Source organism: Oncorhynchus mykiss, chromosome 20 (assembly GCF_057628025.1).
Source record: "Oncorhynchus mykiss isolate SJ-2025 chromosome 20, ASM5762802v1, whole genome shotgun sequence".
Lineage (NCBI taxonomy): Eukaryota > Metazoa > Chordata > Actinopteri > Salmoniformes > Salmonidae > Oncorhynchus > Oncorhynchus mykiss.
In genome coordinates this window covers 41981229-42004493 of record NC_143041.1, presented here as the reverse complement: position 1 = coordinate 42004493, position 23265 = coordinate 41981229, and the positions used below count along the sequence as shown (strand labels likewise).

The 23265-nt window shown below is 44.1% G+C and overlaps 1 protein-coding gene across 1 annotated transcript in view; it reads left to right on the top strand.

The window, feature by feature from the left end:
* LOC110499443 (RNA binding protein fox-1 homolog 3) overlaps positions 1 to 23265 on the top strand; it is an 831363-nt gene that overhangs the window by 259852 nt on the left and 548246 nt on the right. Inside the window, 1 exon segment of the mRNA XM_090213100.1 lies at positions 12257 to 12304. The gene's annotated coding sequence lies outside the window, so the exon portion shown is untranslated.

The window sequence follows — 23265 nt, the reverse complement described above, 5'->3', positions numbered from 1 at the left end:
GCTCCACCTGCCTTACCTCCAGCTTGGTAAATGTATCCTTCATTTCAATGAGGGGGTAGTACTCTGTGCTGGGAGGTTTACTTGGGGTTGCTTGGGGTTGCTCGTCTGTGGTGTTCTATAATGAAGAGGTCTGGTCTGACCCGCTCGGGGTGGGGGTATCTTTCTCAAGGGAGAGCTTCTCCTGCTGAGCTAAATCTTTGATTAGGTGAAAGTCCAGGAAAAACTGTTTGGGGTTCACCTGTACCAATACTGTTCCAGACTTATAGAGATTTATATTAGCTGACTCAGTCCTCTTTGTCTAGTATCCTGAGTTTCCACCCCCCGTTAACCCCACCTCTTAACAGAGGGGTAGTGTGTTAATATAGCACTGTGCCATGCCAGGGGACGGTTTGTGTGGAAGATGAGGTTGCTGATGTTCCCATTTAAAGAAATTGATTTTCTCTTGATTTTCCATAAGGAGCTTCATTTTGTCAAATTTTATTGTCTTATCGTCCTTTACATACACAGGGTACTGCATTTGAATTACCTCTGAACAGCGGGAGGCAACTTCTAAGGCCTCTCCATTTGGTTGGAGTAGACTGTTCGACTCTCCTGACGTTGTTGGGCTAAAGGGCTTTGACAGCTCTCACTTGACACGTTAGTGCTAATTGAAGTTGTATCAAGCTTAGCAGCCTTAATTTATCATTCAGTCATTATAAAGTAATGTAGTGTGCTATTCTCCTTGGCTTTTTGAAATAAAATATAGCTTCAGACGAAACATTACTAAACTTACGTAGTTCCAGGTTGGATGGTGTTTTCAGGTTTCTGTTGTTTTCCAGAGCATTTGCTGTGTAGCTCTGGAATAAAAGTATTTTGTAGTTGTAAGCCTTCCAGGTGATTCTGTAATTCCATCCAAAATCAGGTTGTAGGTTTTGAGTTTTGATTTGGAGTGAAGGTTACGTTGTAGAGGGTAGCATCCTCTATATATTCCTGACAAAAAAAATCCAAGTTTATCTAACTCTAAATCTATCTTTTTTTAAGGAAAAGCTGAAAAATGCAGGAGCTCATCTGTTCACGACCTCTCTGTCAGTAGGCTTGGTCTCTCTTTCTTTCTCTATCTCCCCCCCCCCCCGCTGTCCATCCCAATTCAATTGAAGGGGATTTATTGGCATGGGAAACATATGTTAACATTACCAAAGCAAGTGAAGTAGATGATATACAAATAAACAATAAAAATGAACAGTAAACATTACACTCACAGAAGTTCCAAAAGAATAAAGACATTACAGATGTCAAATCATGTATATATACACTGTGCATATATCTCTTTCTCTCGCTCTGTGTTAGTGTGAAACACCTGTGGAGAACATGCATAGATGTATACGCATTATTTATTTATTATTTATTTATTTACCTTTATTTAACCAGGTAGGCAAGTTGAGAACAAGTTCTCATTTACAATTGCGACCTGGCCAAGATAAAGCAAAGCAGTTCGACAGATACAACAACACAGAGTTACACATGGAGTAAAACAAACATACAGTCAATAGTAAAGTATAAACAAGTCTATATACAATGTGAGCAAATGAGGTGAGAAGGGAGGTAAAGGCAAAAAAGGCCTTGGTGGCAAGGTAAATACAATATAGCAAGTAAAACACTGGAATGGTAGTTTTGCAATGGAAGAATGTGCAAAGTAGAAATAAAAATAATGGGGTGCAAAGGAGCAAAATAAATAAATCAATTAAATACAGTTGGGAAAGAGGTAGTTGATAGGGCTAAATTATATGTGGGCTATGTACAGGTGCAGTAATCTGTGAGCTGCTCTGACAGTTGGTGCTTAAAGCTAGTGAGGGAGATAAGTGTTTCCAGTTTCAGAGATTTTTGTAGTTCGTTCCAGTCATTGGCAGCAGAGAACTGGAAAGAGAGACGGCCAAAGAAAGAATTGGTTTTGGGGGTGACTAGAGAGATATACCTGCTGGAGCGTGTGCTACAGGTGGGAGATGCTATGGTGACCAGCGAGCTGAGATAAGGGGGGACTTTACCTAGCAGGGTCTTGTAGATGACATGGAGCCAGTGGGTTTGGCGACGAGTATGAAGCGAGGGCCAGCCAACGAGAGCGTACAGGTCGCAATGGTGGGTAGTATATGGGGCTTTGGTGACAAAACGGATTGCACTGTGATAGACTGCATCCAGTTTGTTGAGTAGGGTATTGGAGGCTATTTTGTAAATTACATCGCCAAAGTCGAGGATTGGTAGGATGGTCAGTTTTACAAGGGTATGTTTGGCAGCATGAGTGAAGGATGCTTTGTTGCGAAATAGGAAGCCAATTCTAGATTTAACTTTGGATTGGAGATGTTTGATATGGGTCTGGAAGGAGAGTTTACAGTCTAACCAGACACCTAAGTATTTGTAGTTGTCCACGTATTCTAAGTCAGAGCCGTCCAGAGTAGTGATGTTGGACAGGCGGGTAGGTGCAGGTAGTGATCGGTTGAAGAGCATGCATTTAGTTTTACTTGTATTTAAGAGCAGTTGGAGGCCACGGAAGGAGAGTTGTATGGCATTGAAGCTTGCCTGGAGGGTTGTTAACACAGTGTCCAAAGAAGGGCCGGAAGTATACAGAATGGTGTCGTCTGCGTAGAGGTGGATCAGAGACTCACCAGCAGCAAGAGCGACCTCATTGATGTATACAGAGAAGAGAGTCGGTCCAAGAATTGAACCCTGTGGCACCCCCATAGAGACTGCCAGAGGTCCGGACAACAGACCCTCAGATTTGACACACTGAACTCTATCAGAGAAGTAGTTGGTGAACCAGGCGAGGCAATCATTTGAGAAACCAAGGCTGTTGAGTCTGCCGATGAGGATGTGGTGATTGACAGAGTCGAAAGCCTTGGCCAGATCAATGAATACGGCTGCACTGTAATGTTTCTTATCGATGGCGGTTAAGATATCGTTTAGGACCTTGAGCGTGGCTGAGGTGCACCCATGACCAGCTCTGAAACCAGATTGCATAGCAGAGAAGGTATGGTGAGATTCAAAATGGTCGGTAATCTGTTTGTTGACTTGGCTTTCGAAGACCTTAGAAAGGCATGGTAGGATAGATATAGGTCTGTAGCAGTTTGGGTCAAGAGTGTCCCCCCCTTTGAAGAGGGGGATGACCGCAGCTGCTTTCCAATCTTTGGGAATCTCAGACGACACGAAAGAGAGGTTGAACAGGCTAGTAATAGGGGTGGCAACAATTTCGGCAGATAATTTTAGAAAGAAAGGGTCCAGATTGTCTAGCCCGGCTGATTTGTAGGGGTCCAGATTTTGCAGCTCTTTCAGAACATCAGCTGAATGGATTTGGGAGAAGGAGAAATGGGGAAGGCTTGGGCGAGTTGCTGTTGGGGGTGCAGTGCTGTTGACAGGGGTAGGAGTAGCCAGGTGGAAAGCATGGCCAGCAGTAGAAAAATGCTTATTGAAATTTTCAATTATGGTGGATTTATCAGTGGTGACAGTGTTTCCTATCTTCAGTGCAGTGGGCAGCTGGGAGGAGGTGTTCTTATTCTCCATGGACTTTACAGTGTCCCAGAACTTTTTTGAGTTAGTGTTGCAAGAAGCAAATTTCTGCTTGAAAAAGCTAGCCTTGGCTTTTCTAACTGCCTGTGTATAATGGTTTCTAGCTTCCCTGAACAGCTGCATATCACGGGGGCTGTTCGATGCTAATGCAGAACGCCATAGGACGTTTTTGTGTTGATTAAGGGCAGTCAGGTCTGGGGAGAACCAAGGGCTATATCTGTTCCTGGTTCTAAATTTCTTGAATGGGGCATGTTTATTTAAGATGGTTAGGAAGGCATTTTTAAAAAATATCCAGGCATCCTCTACTGACGGGATGAGGTCAATATCCTTCCAGGATACCCCGGCCAGGTCGATTAGAAAGGCCTGCTCGCTGAAGTGTTTCAGGGAGCGTTTTACAGTGATGAGAGGAGGTCGCTTGACCGCTGACCCATTACGGATGCAGGCAATGAGGCAGTGATTGCTGAGATCTTGGTTGAAGACAGCAGAGGTGTATTTAGAGGGGAAGTTGGTTAGGATGATATCTATGAGGGTGCCCGTGTTTAAGGCTTTGGGGAGGTACCTGGTAGGTTCATTGATAATTTGTGTGAGATTGAGGGCATCAAGTTTAGATTGTAGGATGGCTGGGGTGTTAAGCATGTTCCAGTTTAGGTCGCCTAGCAGCACGAGCTCTGAAGATAGATGGGGGGCAATCAGTTCACATATGGTGTCCAGAGCACAGCTGGGGGCAGAGGGTGGTCTATAGCAGGCGGCAACGGTGAGAGACTTGTTTTTAGAAAGGTGGATTTTTAAAAGTAGAAGTTCAAATTGTTTGGGTACAGACCTGGATAGTAGGACAGAACTCTGCAGGCTATCTTTGCAGTAGATTGCAACACCGCCCCCTTTGGCAGTTCTATCTTGTCTGAAAATGTTGTAGTTTGGAATTAAAATGTCTGAATTTTTGGTGGTCTTCCTAAGCCAGGATTCAGACACAGCTAGAACATCCGGGTTGGCAGAGTGTGCTAAAGCAGTGAATAGAACAAACTTAGGGAGGAGGCTTCTAATGTTAACATGCATGAAACCAAGGCTATTACGGTTACAGAAGTCGTCAAAAGAGAGCGCCTGGGGAATAGGAGTGGAGCTAGGCACTGCAGGGCCTGGATTCACCTCTACATCGCCAGAGGAACATAGGAGGAGTAGAATAAGGGTGCGACTAAAAGCAATAAGAATTGGTCGTCTAGAACGTCTGGAACAGAGAGTAAAAGGAGGTTTCTGGGGGCGATAAAATAGCATCAAGGTATAATGTACAGACAAAGGTAAGGTAGGATGTGAATACAGTGGAGGTAAACCTAGGTATTGAGTGATGAAGAGAGAGATATTGTCTCTAGAAACATCATTGAAACCAGGAGATGTCATTGCATGTGTGGGTGGTGGAACTAATAGGTTGGATAAGGTATAGTGAGCAGGACTAGAGGCTCTACAGTGAAATAAGCCAATAAACACTAACCAGAACAGCAATGGACAAGACATATTGACATTAAGGAGAGGCATGCTTAGTCGAGTGATCAAAAGGGTCCAGTGAGTGGAGAGGTTGGTTTAGGGTCACGGCGATTTAGACAGCTAGCCAAGCCAACCGGTAGCAAGCTAGCATAGGATGGAGTCTGTTGTTAGCCACCTCTTGCGTTCGGTCAGTAGATTAGTGGGGTTCCGTGTGGTAGAGGGGATTAATCCAAATCACACAACAACAACAAAAATAAGAACAATAGATATAGTTATAGAGGCCCGATAAGAAAACATAATAATTCAAATAAATAAATTGTCCGATTGTCTATTCAGATAGCAGCCGGAAAGACAGCTAACGGTTAGCGGGCCGCAGATGGGCGTTCCGGTAACGTCGCGACAGAGGAGCCAGCCGGATCTCCTTCAGGTAGATAACGTCGGCAGTCCGGTTGTGAAGGCCCGGTGGGGCTCCGCGTAGGCAGTGAAACGGGTCCGGATAGGTGACTGCAGCCCAGGAGTGAATGATGGAACTCAGGCGTGATTGACGGAGCTGGCTAGCACCGGAACAATCGATGTTTGCTCCGGAATCGACGAAAGCCGACTGTCACACGGATAGCAGCTAGCTAGCTGTGAGATCCGGGTATGAATGTCCAGAGAGCAGTTGAAATCCAGGGACATGGAGAGAAAAATTGGTCCGGTATGTTCCGTTCCGAGCCGCGCTGCGCCGTACAAAACTGGCGATAGATTTTCGATAGATTTTCGAGCTAAAGGACAGCCGATGACCACAAACCGTGGTTAGCTTCTGATTAGCTTCTGGGCTAGCTCCTGGCTAGCTTCTGGCTAGTTTCTGGCCAGCCTCCTGGAGTTTCTGGCTAGCTTCCTGAAGGATTGCAGATCTGAGGTAAATAATACTTTTTTATAAATATAAATTGGTGAGGCTGGTTGCAGGAGAGTGTTTAGAAGATGAGTTGATGGAAAATAAAAATAAAATGTATGTGAAAAAAGTTGTAAATATATATATATACAGGACACGACAAGACGAGGACAAAAGACGTCTGAACTGCTATGCGATCTTGGATGACAGCTTATGGACACCCAGCCTCTACTACACACAGAGTGCTAGGGGGTGCCTGCTGGAGATATGCAAAACTGTATGTTAAAAAAATGTAAGGCCGACAGCAGGAAGAGAAATAGAGAGAGAATGAGCTAAAAACGTACATAGGAGGGTGAAGAGAGAGAGAGAGACAGAGAGAGAGACAGAGAGAGACAGAGAGAGAGGGAGAGAGAGAGACAGAGAGAGAGAGAGACAGAGAGAGAGAGAGATAGAGAAAGAGAGACAGAGAGAGAGACAGAGAGAGAGGGAGAGAGAGAGAGAGAGACAGAGAGAGAGAGAGACAGAGAGAGGGAGAGAGAGACAGAGAGAGGGAGAGAGAGACAGAGAGAGAGAGAGACAGAGACAGAGAGAGAGAGAGAGAGACAGAGAGAGACAGAGAGAGACAGAGAGAGAGAGACAGAGAGAGACAGAGAGAGACAGAGAGAGAGAGAGAGAGAGAGACAGAGAGAGACAGAGAGAGAGAGAGAGAGAGAGAGAGAGAGAGAGAGAGAGAGAGAGAGAGAGAGAGAGAGAGAGAGAGAGAGAGAGAGACAGAGCGAGACAGAGAGAGAGGGAGAGAGAGACAGAGAGAGAGAGAGACAGAGAGAGAGATAAGGGACGACAGCATAAGACAAGCGTCTCAAGATGTTTTCAAAGTGCTCTCACAAACGCTGATGCTACGCTTGATTGTGCATCTTACAGACCGCTAATAACGTTCTCACAACACTCTCATTACATTCCCATGACGTTCTTCCTTCCCCTGTCACATCAGAATAGACACGCAAGCACATTCCCCCGACACACCCTTTCCCCTCTACACACACAAGTCGTTGTTTAACGGGGTAAGACTGACAGGATGGATGGTCTCAATAACAGAATGAGAGTGGATCGGAACGATGGTAGATAAACAACCAATGACAAGGAAAGAAAATATTAATATCCATGAGAGTTCTGTCACCACCAGGGTCTGCATGGTTACTCCTACACTGAAACGCATCCCAAATAACACCCTTTTCCATTATAGTGCATTACTATTGACCAGAGCCCTATGGATTCCCAATGGGCCCTGCTCAAAAGTAGGGTGCTAAATAGTGGATAGAGTGCTATTTGGGACGCATTCTGAGGCTGGGTTGCTTTGTTAAATTGGACAGTGAAATATTTTATGATATCATGTTGTAATAGTGGGATGAGAGTGTAGTGGGATACTGATGATATACAGTATTGGACTACAGTACCAGTCAAAAGTTTGGACACATCAACTTATTTAAGGGTTTTTCTTTATTTGTACTATCTTCTGCATTGTAGAATAATAGTGAAGACATCGAAACTATGAAATAACACTAATGAAGTAACCAAAAAAGTGTTAAACAAATCAAAATATGTTTTATATTTTAGATTCTTCAAAGTAGCCATCCTATGCCTTGATGACAGTTTTGCACACTTTTGGCATTATCTCGACCAGCTTCACCTGGAATGCTTTTCCAACACAGTTGGAGTTCCCACATATGCTGAGTACTTGGTGGCTGCTTTTCCTTCACTCTGTGGTCCAACTCCTCCCAAACCATCCCAATTGGGTTGAGGTCAGGTGATTATGGAGGCCAGGTCATCTGATGGATCACTCCATCACTCTCCTTCTTTGTCAAATAGCCCTTACACAGCCTGGAGTTGTGTTGGGTCATTATCATGTTGAAAGACAAATGATAGTCTCACTAAGCGCAAACCAGATGGGATGGCTTATCACTGCAGAATGCTGAGGTAGACATGCTGGGTTTGCCTTGAATTCTAAATAAGTCACTGGCAGTGTCACCAGCAAAGCACCCCCACACCATCACACCTCCTCCTCCATGCTTCACGGTGGGAACCACACATGCGAAGATCATCTCACAAAGACACGTTGGTTAAAACCAAAATTGTGACATTTGGACTCATCAGACCAAAGGACAGATTTTCACTGGTCTAATGTGCCATTGCTCGTGTTTCTTGCCCCAAGCAAGTCTCTTCTTCTTATTGGTGTCCTTTAGTAGTCGTTTCTTTGCAGCAATTCAACCGTGAAGGCCTGATTCATACAGTCTCCTCTGAACAGTTAATGTTGAGATGTGTCTGTTACTTGAACTCTGAAACATTTATTTGGACTGCAATTTATGAGGCTGGTAACTCTAATGAACTTATCCTCTGCAGCAGAGGTAACTCTGGGTCTTCTTTTCCTGTGCCTGTCCTCATGAGAGTCAGTTTCATCATAGCGCTTGATGGTTGTTGCGATTGTACTTCATGTCTTAAAGTAATGATGGACTGTTGTTTCTCTTTGCTTATTGAGCTGTTCTTGTCATAATATGGACTTGATATTTTGACAAATAGGGCTATCTTCTGTATACCACCCCTACCATGTTACAACACAACTGATTGTGAAGGAAATAAATTCCACAAATCAAATTTGAATAGGGCACACCTGTTAATTGAAATGCATTCCAAGTGACAACCTCACAACGCTGGTTGAGAGAATGTCAACAGTGTGCGAAGCTGTCATCAAGTCAAAGGATGGCTACTTAGAAGAATCTAAAATAGAAAATATATTTGATTTGCTTAACACTTTTTTTGGTTACTACATGATTCCGTATGTATTATTTCATAGTTGTGATGTCTTCATTATTATTCAACAATGTAGAAAATAGTAAAAATAAAGAAAAACCCTGGAATGAGTAGCGGTAGTGTATATACTGTATATCAACGGATATGTGTGTGTGTGTGTGCGCGCATGTGTACGCGGTGTGTGTGTTTGTGTGTGTACGTACTTGAGTGGATGTGTGCATTGGTCAAAATAACAAAGAAAGAAGGACGGAAGGAGAGAAAAGGGGGTTGTCTGATACTCACTGGTTGTCAGCAAAAGGCGATAAAGTAGAGCTGTGACCTTTGATCCCTGTCCAAAAGTAGACAAACTACATCTGGGACTAAGCCTTTAGCAAGTAGACAGTTTGCAGTTGGTTTGTTTTGTGGTTGCTGTTCAGGGCTCCGTGTGTTTACATAGCGAGACATATTGCGTTAGCCTCACTCTCTGAGAGTTGTTGTTGCATCCCAACTGTTTTTTATAGTCTGTTTTCTGTCCTCTCATGACATGCCAATGAGACTTTCAAGACACCTCCAACATCTGTAGGGGTAACGTATCACGTCCACATGGAACAATATACATGCAGTAAACTCCAACTCCCATGATATATGGAACAGACAGCAAAGCCTCATGGGAAGTGTAGTTTGTTTAGTGGGATGAAATGTGTATGTTTTCTCATGGTCTCACCTGGCTGGAAGGCTGGCTGGCTGGCTGGTTGGCTGGTTGACTGGCTGGCTGGCTGGTTGACTGGCTGGCTGGCTGGTTGACTGGCTGGCTGGCTGGCTGGTTGACTGGCTGGCTGGCTGGCTGGTTGACTGGCTGGCTGGCTGGCTTACATCATAACGAACACACACGTGCACTCACATGCACACGAACACACACACAAGTGCACGCACACGCACATGAACGCACACACACACGTGCACTCACACACACATGCACTCACACGCACGCACACACACACACACACGTGCACATGCACTCACACACACACAAACGCACACACACACACCCACACGTGCACTCACACGCACACGAACACACACACACACACGTGTACTCACATTAATGAACGCTCACACACGTGCACGCACATGAACGCACACACACGTACACGCACACGAACGCACACACACACACACACGTGCACATGCACTCACACACACACAAACGCACACACACACACCCACACGTGCACTCACACGCACACGAACACACACACACACACGTGTACTCACATTAATGAACGCTCACACACGTACACGCACACGAACGAACGCACACACAATTGCACGCACATGAACGAACGCACACACGTGCACTCACACGCACACGAATGAATGCACACACACAAGAAGAGAGAGACATGGATAGAGACATGGATAGAGAGAGTGAGAGAGAGAGTGAGAGAGAAAGTGAGAGAGAGAATGAGAGAGAAAGAGAGAGAGAAAGAGAGAGCGAGAAAGAGAGAGAGAGAGAGAGAGAGTCTGTGAGTACCTGTTTTCTAAAAGCTGCTTTGCGATGAAAAAACATCTTTCCATGTGGTTTCACTCTTCTACAGTTGTTTTTTTGTTTCCTCACTAATCTGCTCTGTTCTGTTCTCTCCTGCTCTGTTCTGTTCTGTTCTGCTCTGTTCTGATCTACTCTGTTCTGTTCTACTCTACTCTGTTCTGTTCTGTTCTGATCTACTCTGATCTGTTCTGCTCTGATCTGTTATGATCTGCAATGATCTGATCTGCTCTGATCAGCCATATTTGTTTGTTTGACTTGGCGAAAACTCCCTAATCCCCGAATTACATTCACACACACACAACACACACACACACACACAACACACACACACACACAACACACACCAGCTAACAGGACAGAGAGGACACACACACATGCACACATAAAGAAAGCACGTAAAACACTATGGAGGGAGAGAGTGAGAGAGAGAAATTAATGTAGAAGGAGGGAGAGAGAGAGAGGTAGAGAGTGTTAGAGTGAGCACACAGCAGAGACAGTAGGTGTGTCTTTATTCCCACTGTGTCCCAAATAACCACGTAGTGCACTCTGAAGTAAACCTGGATGCCTTTTGGGACAGAGCCTATGTCTTTATTCCCTGGTAGTGGACCAGAGAGACAGGCTCACAGGGTTATGAAATACTGAAGCCAAACTACCTCCTGTTAACAGGGGATTTATGCCAGGGAGAAGAGAGGGATGGAGAGGAGGAGAGAAGAGGGGTATACACTGTTCAAACAGAGGCTTGACAGAAAGAGAGATGACAGTGGACCTATTTTCCTCTCTTCCTCCCTCGGCTCTCCACGGGTGTGTCTGTGTATTTCACACACACGCACGCACGCACACACACACACACACACGCACGCACGCACACAAACACCATCACCCCCCCTCTCTACCAGCTCTCACAGTGTCACATCAGAATTAAACATTCATCTATGTTTCTCAAACGTCAAATTTCAAAGAATGTTCCAAACGTCAAATAAGGTTCAGTTTAGGCATTAACCCCCTAAAGTCGAGGCACCGGGTGCATCAATCTAACTTACTCAACAAACAAAAAAAAATCCCCATCAAAATCCGTCAGTTTAAGCCAGAGAGATCTGTTTTTTTGTTGTTGTTGTTACATTGGATGAGTCTCAACCAACCGCATCCGCCAGGACGTCGCGCTTCTGCATCTGGGGTGAAAGGTGACAGAGGTCGAGTGGTGTTTTATCAGACCCTGAGACATCCCCCCCACTACATCTGTAGTGTCCGTACGCTTTGACCTACAAAACTAGTATGACCACTCTATGGAAAGGGGAGACTCTCACCAACACAATGGTGTTCTCCACCTGTGGGCTCGTCTGAACGTAAACGGTATCGTTTAAAAAAAAAACAAACGGAAGTACGAAGATAAAAAAGTATATATTTATACATATATATTTCGTGAGTTTTTTTTATTTTTATATCTCCTAGATTTAGGAGAGACACTTCAAAACCTTGTTTCTTATGATTAATTTTTTGACTGTTCATTCTGCCATTAGTGAACGTGTTGTTCAATGTATTTCTATGGGATTTAGTTGCAAAGGACAAAATCAATATAAAATAATTTATTTTGTTGTTGTTGTTGTTGTTGTCTTAAAGGGGTCCTAAAATTATAAATCAAAATATCTAAATGATCCATAGTATGACCATATTAAAAAAATTCCATATGTTAACTTAGCCCCCCACACATCTTAGACTCTAAAGAATTTTGCTCCAAATTCTTAAGGTTATGAATTAACACCGATTGGTTAAGGTAAGGGTTAAGGTTTGGGATAGGTTAATAACAAAAATTATCAAAAACAACTTTCTATCAGTGGGTTTGAACTTGCAACCTTTGAAATCATAAACAGATGCTCATGCACATCTTCCGACATCCTCAGATATGGATGGAAGTGGGTGCCTTGGCGGCCCCCTCTCCCCTCCCCCCTCTCCCCTCCCCCATAATACCGGACCTTTGATCTCTTCCTTCTCTTTAGTTTCTTATCACCCTGGTTTTCTGTTTCTTTTTTCTGTGTCTGCAGATTCACACAAGTAAAGATCTACAACAGCCTTCTGACTTCAACCTCACGGTGAGTACTCCACCTCTCCTCTTCACTCTCACTGTGAGTACTCCACCTCTCCTCTTTACTCTCACTGTGAGTACTCCACCTCTCCTCTTTACTCTCACTGTGAGTACTCCACCTCTCCTCCTCACTCTCACTGTGAGTACTCCACCTCTCCTCTTTACTCTCACTATGAGTACTCCACCTCTCCTCTTTACCCTCACTGTGAGTACTCCACCTCTCCTCTTCACTCTCACTATGAGTACTCCACCTCTCCTCTTTACTCTCACTGTGAGTACTCCACCTCTCCTCTTTACCCTCACTGTGAGTACTCCACCTCTCCTCTTCACTCTCACTGTGAGTACTCCACCTCTCTTTACCCTCACTGTGAGTACTCCACCTCTCCTCTTTACTCTCACTGTGAGTACTCCACCTCTCCTCTTTACTCTCACTGTGAGTACTCCACCTCTCCTCTTTACCCTCACTGTGAGTACTCCACCTCTCCTCTTCACTCTCACTGTGAGTACTCCACCTCTCCTCTTTACTCTCACTATGAGTACTCCACCTCTCCTCTTTACTCTCACTGTGAGTACTCCACCTCTCCTCTTTACTCTCACTGTGAGTACTCCACCGCTTCTCTTCACTCTCACTGTGAGTACTCCACCTCTCCTCTTCACTCTCACTGTGAGTACTCCACCTCTCCTCTTCACTCTCACTGTGAGTACTCCACCTCTCCTCTTTACTCTCACTGTGAGTACTCCACCTCTCCTCTTCACTCTCACTGTGAGTACTCCACCGCTTCTCTTCACTCTCACTGTGAGTACTCCACCTCTCCTCTTCACTCTCACTGTGAGTACTCCACCTCTCCTCTTCACTCTCACTGTGAGTACTCCATCATGGCTATGTGTTTTGTATCCACTGCAGGTGTTCTGAATTCACTCTCCAATGTATGAGAGGGTGTAACCAAAGAGGCAGCAGTGGTATTAATGTTGTGTCATTTTGAGTGAACGGTGTCACTCACTTTGAAGTCTGGGAGTTTGGGAGTTTGCTACCTGAATGACTGTTGTAACTTAGTATCCCCAAAACACTTTGCTATTTTTTTTTGGCTTTTGTAAGGAAACGTTACATTGCAGCTTTATTAACTGTGGCTGTTGCTACATTGCGTTTGAATTGTTGGAGCTCGTTTGTAGTAGTCACTAGCCACGTTCTAGAAGAACAGAACATTCAACTTAATGGTTGGGTGGAATTCTGAGAATCTGAGTGTTCTTAGCGATGCAAATATTCCAGATTTCTCGTGTATTCCAATTTAGAACTTAGTGTCAAAAGAAATCATGCTACTGAGTTACCGGTCTCGAATTTCAAACAGTTCTCCAAGTCATTTATTTTTTCAACATGTTTTTGATGCTCTGTTTTATTATTTTGTTCACCTTGAAAACGAATACGTTCCCTCATCAGATTTAGCCTAGCCTCAGGGTAGAACACAGAAATGAACACATTTATAATCAGTTTTGAATCTCTGAGGAGTGTGTGTGTGTGTGTGTGTGTGTGTGTGTAGTGTGTGTGGTGTGTAGTGTGTGCTGTGTGTGCTGTGTTGTGTGTGTGGTGTATGGGTCCACCCAGTGTTCCTCTCTTTCTGTCCAACTGAAACTCATAAATCACTAAAAAGGTTTTTTCTCAGGTTACCTGTACTGCTGGACAAAGGCCAAAATGTACTATTAGGTTCTAAGCATTCAATAATATTGCATTGTATCAGCCACTAAGAGGCATTTAGAGTTATTGAGAGTCCATCTGACATAATGTGGGCTACTGAGAGGGTACACCAAGGTCAGTCAGAGCAAAACACTTAACCCTAATTTGCTCCAGGGGCACTGTAATTTGACAATATTGTTTCTACAGTCAAGTAGACAACGACAACCATCTCAACTCTGGAATCTGTAAATGTTTGTGCCGAGAGAGGGGGGGGAAGAGAGAGAGAGAGAGAGAGAGAGAGAGAGAGAGAGAGAGAGAGAGAGAGAGAGAGAGAGAGAGAGAGAGAGAGAGAGAGAGAGAGAGAGAGAGAGAGAGAGAGAGAGAGAGAGAGAGAGAGAGAGAGAGAGAGAGAGAGAGAGAGAGAGAGAGAGAGAGAGAGAGAGAGATTAACAGGGATTAGATTAACATTAACAGAGATGACGTTAACATTAACAGGGATGACGTTAACATTAACAGGGATGACGTTAACATTAACAGGGATGACGTTAACATTAACAGAGATGACGTTAACATTAACAGAGATGACATTAACAGGGACGATGTTAACATTAACAGGGACGACATTTACATTAACAGGGACGACATTTACAGGGATGACATTAACAGGGATGACATTAACAGGGATGGCATTAACATTAACAGGGATGACATCTACATTAACAGGGATGACATTAACAGGGATGACATTAACAGGGATGACATTAACAGGGATGACATTAACATTAACAGTGATGACATTAACATTAACAGGGATGACATTAACATTAACAGAGATGACATTTACATTAACAGGGATGACATTAACAGGGATGACATTAACAGGGATGACATTAACATTAACAGTGATGACATTAACATTAACAGGGATGACATTAACATTAACAGAGATGACATTAACATTAACAGAGATGACATTAACATTAACAGAGATGACATTAACAGGGATGATGTTAACATTAACAGGGATGATGTTAACATTAACAGGGATGATGTTAACATTAACAGGGATGATGTTAACATTAACAGGGATGATGTTAACATTAACAGGGATGACATTAACATTAACAGAGATGACATTAACAGGGATGATGTTAACATTAACAGGGACGATGTTAACATTAACAGGGATGACATTTACATTAACAGGGATGACATTTACAGGGATGACATTAACAGGGATGACATTAACAGGGATGGCATTAACATTAACAGGGATGACATTTACATTAACAGGGATGACATTTACATTAACAGGGATGACATTTACAGGGATGACATTAACAGGGATGACATTAACAGGGATGACATTAACATTAACAGGGATGACATTAATTAACATTAACAGGGATGACATTTACATTAACAGGGATGACATTAACAGGGATGACATTAACAGGGATGACATTAACATTAACAGTGATGACATTAACATTAACAGGGATGACATTAACATTAACAGGGATGACATTAACATTAACAGGGATGACATTAACATTAACAGGGATGACATTAACATTAACAGGGATGACATTTACATTAACAGGGATGACATTTACATTAACAGGGATGACATCAACATTAACAGGGATGACATTAACATTAACAGGGATGACATTCCCTGCCAACAGAAGAGTCAGTGAAGGCAAAGTAGGTTACTGGCAAGGATTGCTAGTTGCAGCAAGTGTCCTGTAATGTTTTGCAAGTAATTTAAAGTACATTTTTCAACAAATGTTTTTAAACATTTTAGTCATTTATCAAACCCTATCCAGAGAAACGTTTTGAATAGTTTTGAATTTGAATAGTTTTTCATACTGTAAATAACTTACTAACTAGTGATGGGAAACCAAGGCTTTCTGAAGGCTTCGGCACTTTCATCAAATAGTGCCAGAAAATGGCTTAGTACTCATTTCCAGAGAGGAAACTTGGGATTGTTCTGTGCAGTAGTAAAACTACTTTTAAAGTACAACTTGATGTCAATGTTAATGTCATCCCTGTTAATGTTAATGTTAACGTCATCAATGTTAATGTCATCCCTGTTAATGTTAATGTCACCCCTGTTAATGTTAATGTTAACGTCATCAATGTTAATGTCATGCCTGTTAATGTTAATGTCATCCCTGTTAATGTTAATGTTAATGTCATCCCTGTTAATGTTAATGTCAATGTCATCCCTGTTAATGTTAATGTTAATGTCATCCCTGTTAATGTTAATGTCATCCCTGTTAATGTTAATGTTAATTTCATCCCTGTTAATGTTAATGTTAATGTCATCCCTGTTAATGTTAACGTTAATGTCATCTCTGTTAATGTTAATGTCGTCCCTGTTAATGTTAATGTCATCCCTGTTAATGTTAATGTTAACGTCATCAATGTTAATGTCATCCCTGTTAATGTTAATGTTAACGTCATCAATGTTAATGTCATCCCTGTTAATGTTAATGTCATCCCTGTTAATGTTAATGTTAATGTCATCCCTGTTAATGTTTATGTTAATGTCATCCCTGTTAATGTTAATGTCATCTCTGTTAATGTTAATGTCGTCCCTGTTAATTTTAATGTCATCCCTGTTAATGTTAATGTTAATGTCATCCCTGTTAATGTTAATGTTAATGTCATCCCTGTTAATGTTAATGTCAATGTCATCCCTGTTAATGTTAATGTTAATGTCATCCCTGTTAATGTTAATGTCATCCCTGTTAATGTTAATGTTAATTTCATCCCTGTTAATGTTAATGTTAATGTCATCCCTGTTAATGTTAACGTTAATGTCATCTCTGTTAATGTTAATGTCGTCCCTGTTAATGTTAATGTCATCCCTGTTAATGTTAATGTTAACGTCATCAATGTTAATGTCATCCCTGTTAATGTTAATGTTAACGTCATCAATGTTAATGTCATCCCTGTTAATGTTAATGTCATCCCTGTTAATGTTAATGTTAATGTCATCCCTGTTAATGTTTATGTTAATGTCATCCCTGTTAATGTTAATGTCATCTCTGTTAATGTTAATGTCGTCCCTGTTAATTTTAATGTCATCCCTGTTAATGTTAATGTTAATGTCATCTCTGTTAATGTTAATGTCATCCCTGTTAATGTTAATGTTATCTCTGTTAATGTTAATGTCGTCCCTGTTAATGTTAATGTCATCCCTGTTAATGTTAATGTTAATGTCATCCCTGTTAATGTTAATGTCATCTCTGTTAATGTTAATGTCGTCCCTGTTAATGTTAATGTCATCTCTGTTAATGTTAATGTCGTCCCTGTTAATGTTAATGTCATCTCTGTTAATGTTAATGTCGTCCCTGTTAATGTTAATGTCATCCCTGTTAATGTTAATGTTAATGTCATCTCTGTTAATGTTAATGTCATCCCTGTTAATGTTAATGTCATCCCTGTTAATGTTAATGTCATCCCTGTTAATGTTAATGTCATCCCTGTTAATGTTAATGTCATCCCTGTTAATGTTAATGTCATCCCTGTTAATGTTAATGTCGTCCCTGTTAATGTTAATGTTTAAAGGTGTGAGAAAGGCTTAAAACAAAAAAACACACACACACAATCACCAAACTACTTTTCTTTCTCTCAAAAACACACACGGTCTACGTGTGTATCCTGGCCACTGTCAATGTCACGGTCTCTGTGCAGCCTGTGTCCCCTGTTATCAGAGGAGGTTAGAGACACTGTCAATGTCACGGTCTCTGTGCAGCCTGTGTCCCCTGTTATCAGAGGAGGTTAGAGACACTATCAATGTCACGGTCTCTGTGCAGCCTGTGTCCCCTGTTATCAGAGGAGGTTAGAGACACTATCAATGTCACGGTCTCTGTGCAGCCTGTGTCCCCTGTTATCAGAGGAGGTTAGAGACACTATCAATGTCACGGTCTCTGTGCAGCCTGTGTCCCCTGTTATCAGAGGAGGTTAGAGACACTATCACCCCAGTGACAGAGACAGCAGACGTTTAACGCACATAAGAACTGATGAACCAACGAACGAACGAACGAACGCACACACAAACACACCTTTCATAAAACTCAAAGCACAACGCCCACTGGTATACTGATTGGACATCAGTCACTACACACAGACATATGTAGACACACACACACACACACACACACACACAAACACACACACACAAACACACACACACACTGTCTCTACACTACAAAATGGGTCAGACCACTGTCTCTACAGGGAATAATAAAGCTCTCCTCTCCTCTCCAAGGGAATTTGGTGCTGCAGAATCAATTTGCTGTTGGTAGGGCCGTTGTGCGGAGGGTACATGTGTATGCGTGCGTGTGTGTGTGTGTGTGTGTGTGTGTGTGTCTGTGTGTGTGTGTGTGTGTGTGTGTGTGTGTGTGTGTGTGTGTGTGTGTGTGTGTGTGTGTGTGTGTGTGTGTGTGTGTGTGTGTGTGTGTGTGTGTGTGTGTGTGTATTGCTCTGCCAGCGATATTATCTGTGCTGTATTTCTTCCTAGGTCAGAGTAGACACACAGACAAGGTGGGGACTACTGCTGATGGAGAGCTTCCTGTGTCTACACTGAGACACAATCACCCATCCAGCCATCAGAGAGAGAGAGAGGGAGGGGAGGGGGGAGAGCTCTCTCTGTCTACACTGAGACACAATCACCCATCCAGCCAGCAGAGAGAGAGAGAGAGGGGGAGGGAGGGGGGAGAGCTCTCTCTGTCTACTCTGAGACACAATCGCCCATCCAGCCAGCAGAGAGAGAGAGAGAGAAGGACGGGGGAGAGCTCTCTCTGTCTACTCTGAGACACAATCACCCATCCAGCCAGCAGAGAGAGAGAGAGAGAGAGAGGGAGGGGGGAGAGCTCTCTCTGCCTACACTGAGACAGAATCACCCATCCAGCCAGCAGAGAGAGAGAGAGGGAGGGAGGGGGAGTGGAGAGCTCTCTCTGTCTACACTGAGACACAATCACCCATCCAGCCAGCAGAGAGAGAGAGAGAGGGAAGCGAGGATAGAGGTATGCAGGATAGAGAGAGAAATGAAGAGAGAGAGAGATAGACGCTGGATATTGAAGTATTGGACTCAGACAATCAGACACATTGAGACTAGGACACTCCCAGAGTGAAGCCATTCAGATAGTGACTAGGTTGGGTTATGGTAATAAGCAAGCCTGTAACACATCAGCTGGTTATTACAGAGTTGGATTTGTGTTGATTTAACAGAGAAAAGTGAGAGAATGAGGTGAGGGAAAGAGAGAGGGTGAGAATGAGAAGACAGAAGGAGAGAGGGAGAGAATGAGGTGACAGAAGGAGAGAGGGAGAGAATGAGGTGAGGGAAAGAAAAAGTGAGAGAATGAGGTGAGGGAAAGAGAGAGGGAGAGAATGAGGTGACAGAAGGAGAGAGGGAGAGAATGAGGTGACAGAAAGAGAAAGATGAGAGAATGAGGTGACAGAAAGAGGAGAGGGAGAGAATGAGGTGACAGAAATAGAAAGATGAGAGAATGAGGTGAGGGAAAGAAAAAGTGAGAGAGGGAGAGAAAGTGAGAGAGGGAGAGAATGAGGTGACAGAAGGAGAGAGGGAGAGAATGAGGTGAGGGAAAGAGAGAGGGAGAGAATGAGGTGACAGAAAGAAAAAGTGAGAGAATGAGGTAAGGGACAGAGAAGAGGGAGAGAATGAGGTGACAGAAGGAGAGAGGGAGAGAATGAGGTGAGGGAACGAAAAAGTGAGAGAATGAGGTGAGGGAAAGAGAGAGGGAGAGAATGAGGTGACAGAAGGAGAGAGGGAGAGAATGAGGTGACAGAAAGAGAGAGGGAGAGAATGAGGTGACAGAAAGAAAAAGTGAGAGAATGAGGTGACAGAAGGAGAGAGGGAGAGAATGAGGTGAGGGCAAGAGAGAGGGAGAGAATGAGGTGACAGAAGGAGAGAGGGAGAGAATGAGGTGAGGGAAAGAGAGAGGGAGAGAATGAGGTGACAGAAAGAGAAAGGTGAGAGAATGAGGTGACAGAAGGAGAGAGGGAGAGAATGAGGTGACAGAAAGAGAAAGGTGAGAGAATGAGGTGACAGAAAGAGGAGAGGGAGAGAATGAGGTGAGGGAAAGAGAAGAGTGAGCGAATGAGGTAACAGAAAGCGAAGAGGGAGAGAATGAGGTGAGGGAAAGAGAAGAGTGAGAGAATGAGGTAAGGGAAAGAGAAAAGTGAGAGAATGAGGTGAGGGAAAGAGAAGAGGGAGAGAATGAGGTGAGGGAATGAGAAGAGGGAGAGAATGAGGTGAGGGAAAGAGAAGAGGTAGAGAATGAGGTGACAGAAAGAGAGAGGGAGAGAATGAGGTGACAGTAAGAGAAAGGTGAGAGAATGAGGTGAGGGAAAGAGAGCGGGAGAGAATGAGGTGACAGAAAGAGAAAGGTGAGAGAATGAGGTGACAGAAAGAGGAGAGGGAGAGAATGAGGTGAGGGAAAGAGAAGAGTGAGAGAAGAAAAATATTTAAAGACATGAGAGCAAAGCCAGCGCTGCATGTTTCATATTCGTTTAGTTGATTTTCATTTCCTCTTCTCACCTCTCTCTCCTCAACCCCTCTCTCCTCACCACCTGTGTCCTCAACAACTCTCACCTCACCACCTCTCTCCTCAACACCTCTCTCCTCAACCCCTCTCTCCTCACCACCTGTCTCCTCAACCCCTCTCTCCTCAACACCTCTCTCCTCACCACCTGTCTCCTCAACCCCTCTCTCCTCAACACCTCTCTCCTCACCACCTGTCTCCTCAACAACTCTCTTCTCACCTCTCTCTCCTCACCACCTGTCTCCTCAACACCTCTCTCCTCAACACCTCTCTCCTCACCACCTGTCTCCTCAACACCTCTCTTCTCACCACCTCTCTCCTCAACACCTCTCTCCTCAACACCTCTCTCCTCACCACCTGTCTCCTCAACCCCTCTCTCCTCAACACCTCTCTCCTCACCACCTGTCTCCTCAACAACTCTCTTCTCACCTCTCTCTCCTCAACCCCTCTCTCCTCAACACCTCTCTCCTCACCACCTGTCTCCTCAACAACTCTCTTCTCACCACCTCTCTCCTCAACACCTCTCTCCTCACCAGCTCTCTCCTCACCAGCTCTCTCCTCACCACCTCTCTCCTCACCACCTGTCTCCTCAACACTTCTCTCCTCACCACCTGTATCCTCAACACCTCTCTCCTCACCACCTGTCTCCTCAACACCTCTCTCCTCAACACCTCTCTCCTCACCACCTGTCTCCTCAACACCTCTCTTCTCACCACCTCTCTCCTCAACACCTCTCTCCTCACCACCTATCTCCTCAACACCTCTCTCCTCACCACCTCTCTCCTCACCACCTCTCTCCTCAACACCTCTCTCCTCACCACCTCTCTCCTCAGGGAACCTGTCTGTCTGTCTGTCTGTCTGTCTGTCTGTCTGTCTGTCTGTCTGTCTGTCCGTCTGTCCGTCCGTCCGTCTGTCCGTCTGTCTATCTGTCCGTCCATCCCACAGCCCCTGATCCAGTGACAGATACAGGCTAATCCACAGTACTCTACAGCAGTGGTCCAATTATATGACGTGGGAACAACAGTCCCACCTTTTTCATTGTTAATAATTCAATTTTGTCCTTGTTCTTCATGTCAAATGTTAAGTGTACCGGTTTGAGACCACAACATCAACCAAAAACTTTGACCATAGTGTGATTGAATAAATGTTCAATTATTTAAAAATATAGGTTCATTATCATTTGTGCACACTTTCTGCCTGATTTTAGTCATTTAACTTCAGACTGGATTATTTTTCATGAAATAAAACTAAATGTGTAAAAGAATATATACATCTTTTTACTCAGACACTTGGGACCCACTCAAAACTTCCCACGACCCAAATTTGGGTCGCAAACCACCAGTTGTGGATCGCTGCTTTACAGTAATACTAACTGATATTGGCCCCCAGCATGTGGCTGATATTGGCCCCCAGAATGTGGCTGATATTGGCCGCCAGCATGTGGCTGATATTGGCCCCCAGCATGTGGTTGATATTGGGCCCCAGCATGAGGCTGATATTGGCCCCCAGCATGTGGCTGGTATTGGCCCCCAGCATGTGGTTGATATTGGCCCCCAGCATGAGGCTGATATTGGCCCCAAGCATGAGGCTGACATTGGCCCCAAGCATGTTAGTGTGTTTGAAGAGCAGGAGTCAGAAACACTGTCATTTACACAGTGGCGACAGAGAGAGGGGGAAAGTGGGAGTTGGGGAATGTGGAGGGGGAGAGCGAGATAGGTGGAGAGGGCAGGAGAGGGCAGGAGGAGGAGAAGTAAAGAGAGGGACAGGGATAGGAAGAGACAGACAGACAGACAAACAGACAGACAGACAGACAGACAGACAGACAGACAGACAGACAGACAGACAGACAGACAGACAGACAGACAGACAGACAGAGAGACAGAGAGACAGAGAGACAGAGAGACAGAGAGACAGAGAGACAGAGAGACAGAGAGACAGAGAGACAGAGAGAAAGAAGGGGAGGAAAGGTGCTTCGATCATTTGATCAACTTCCCCGGGATCTGACTAAGATCAGTCATGCGGTTAGACATGGCTTGAGTTCCAAACGGCAGCCTATTCCCTGTATAGTGCACTACTTTTAGGGTCCTAGTCAACAGTAGTCCACTATAAAGGAAATAGGTTGCCATTTGGGGCACATCAAGGTAGTCTCCCACCAACCCACTGAATCACCAAACAGGGAAACACCCTTCATTCACTGCTATTCACAGTGTCATTGGGCCTCGCTCCATTTCATCCCCCCTTTTATTACAGAGAAAGAAAAAGAATAAAAAGCTGCAAGGTGATTTCGCCCCCAAGGAGAGGGGGACCTCCCCACATCCTCCAACCTCTCCTCCCTCTCCTCATCCTAATCTCCTGTTAAAGCCAGCATCGTATTACTTCTCCATGGATACCACAGAGAAAGGGGTGAATGAGAGAGAGAGAGAGAGAGAGAGAGAGAGAGAGAGAGAGAGAGAGAGAGAGTGGTGGAGTGTCAGATTTCAATATCTCAGCATTAAAATGCAAACATCTCCTTCACTCTCATGCTTTCAACTCAGATGTGTTCTCTGCTGTCACTATAACCCCTGGAGGAGAGGAGAAAGGGTGTGGGAAAGGAGAGGGGGTAGGAGAAGAGGAAAGGAGAGAGTGATAGGGAGAGGAGAGAGGGTGTAGGAAAGGAGTAGGAGAAGAGGAAAGGTAGGAGAAGAGGAAAGGAGAGGGGGTAGGAGAAGAGGAAAGGAGAGG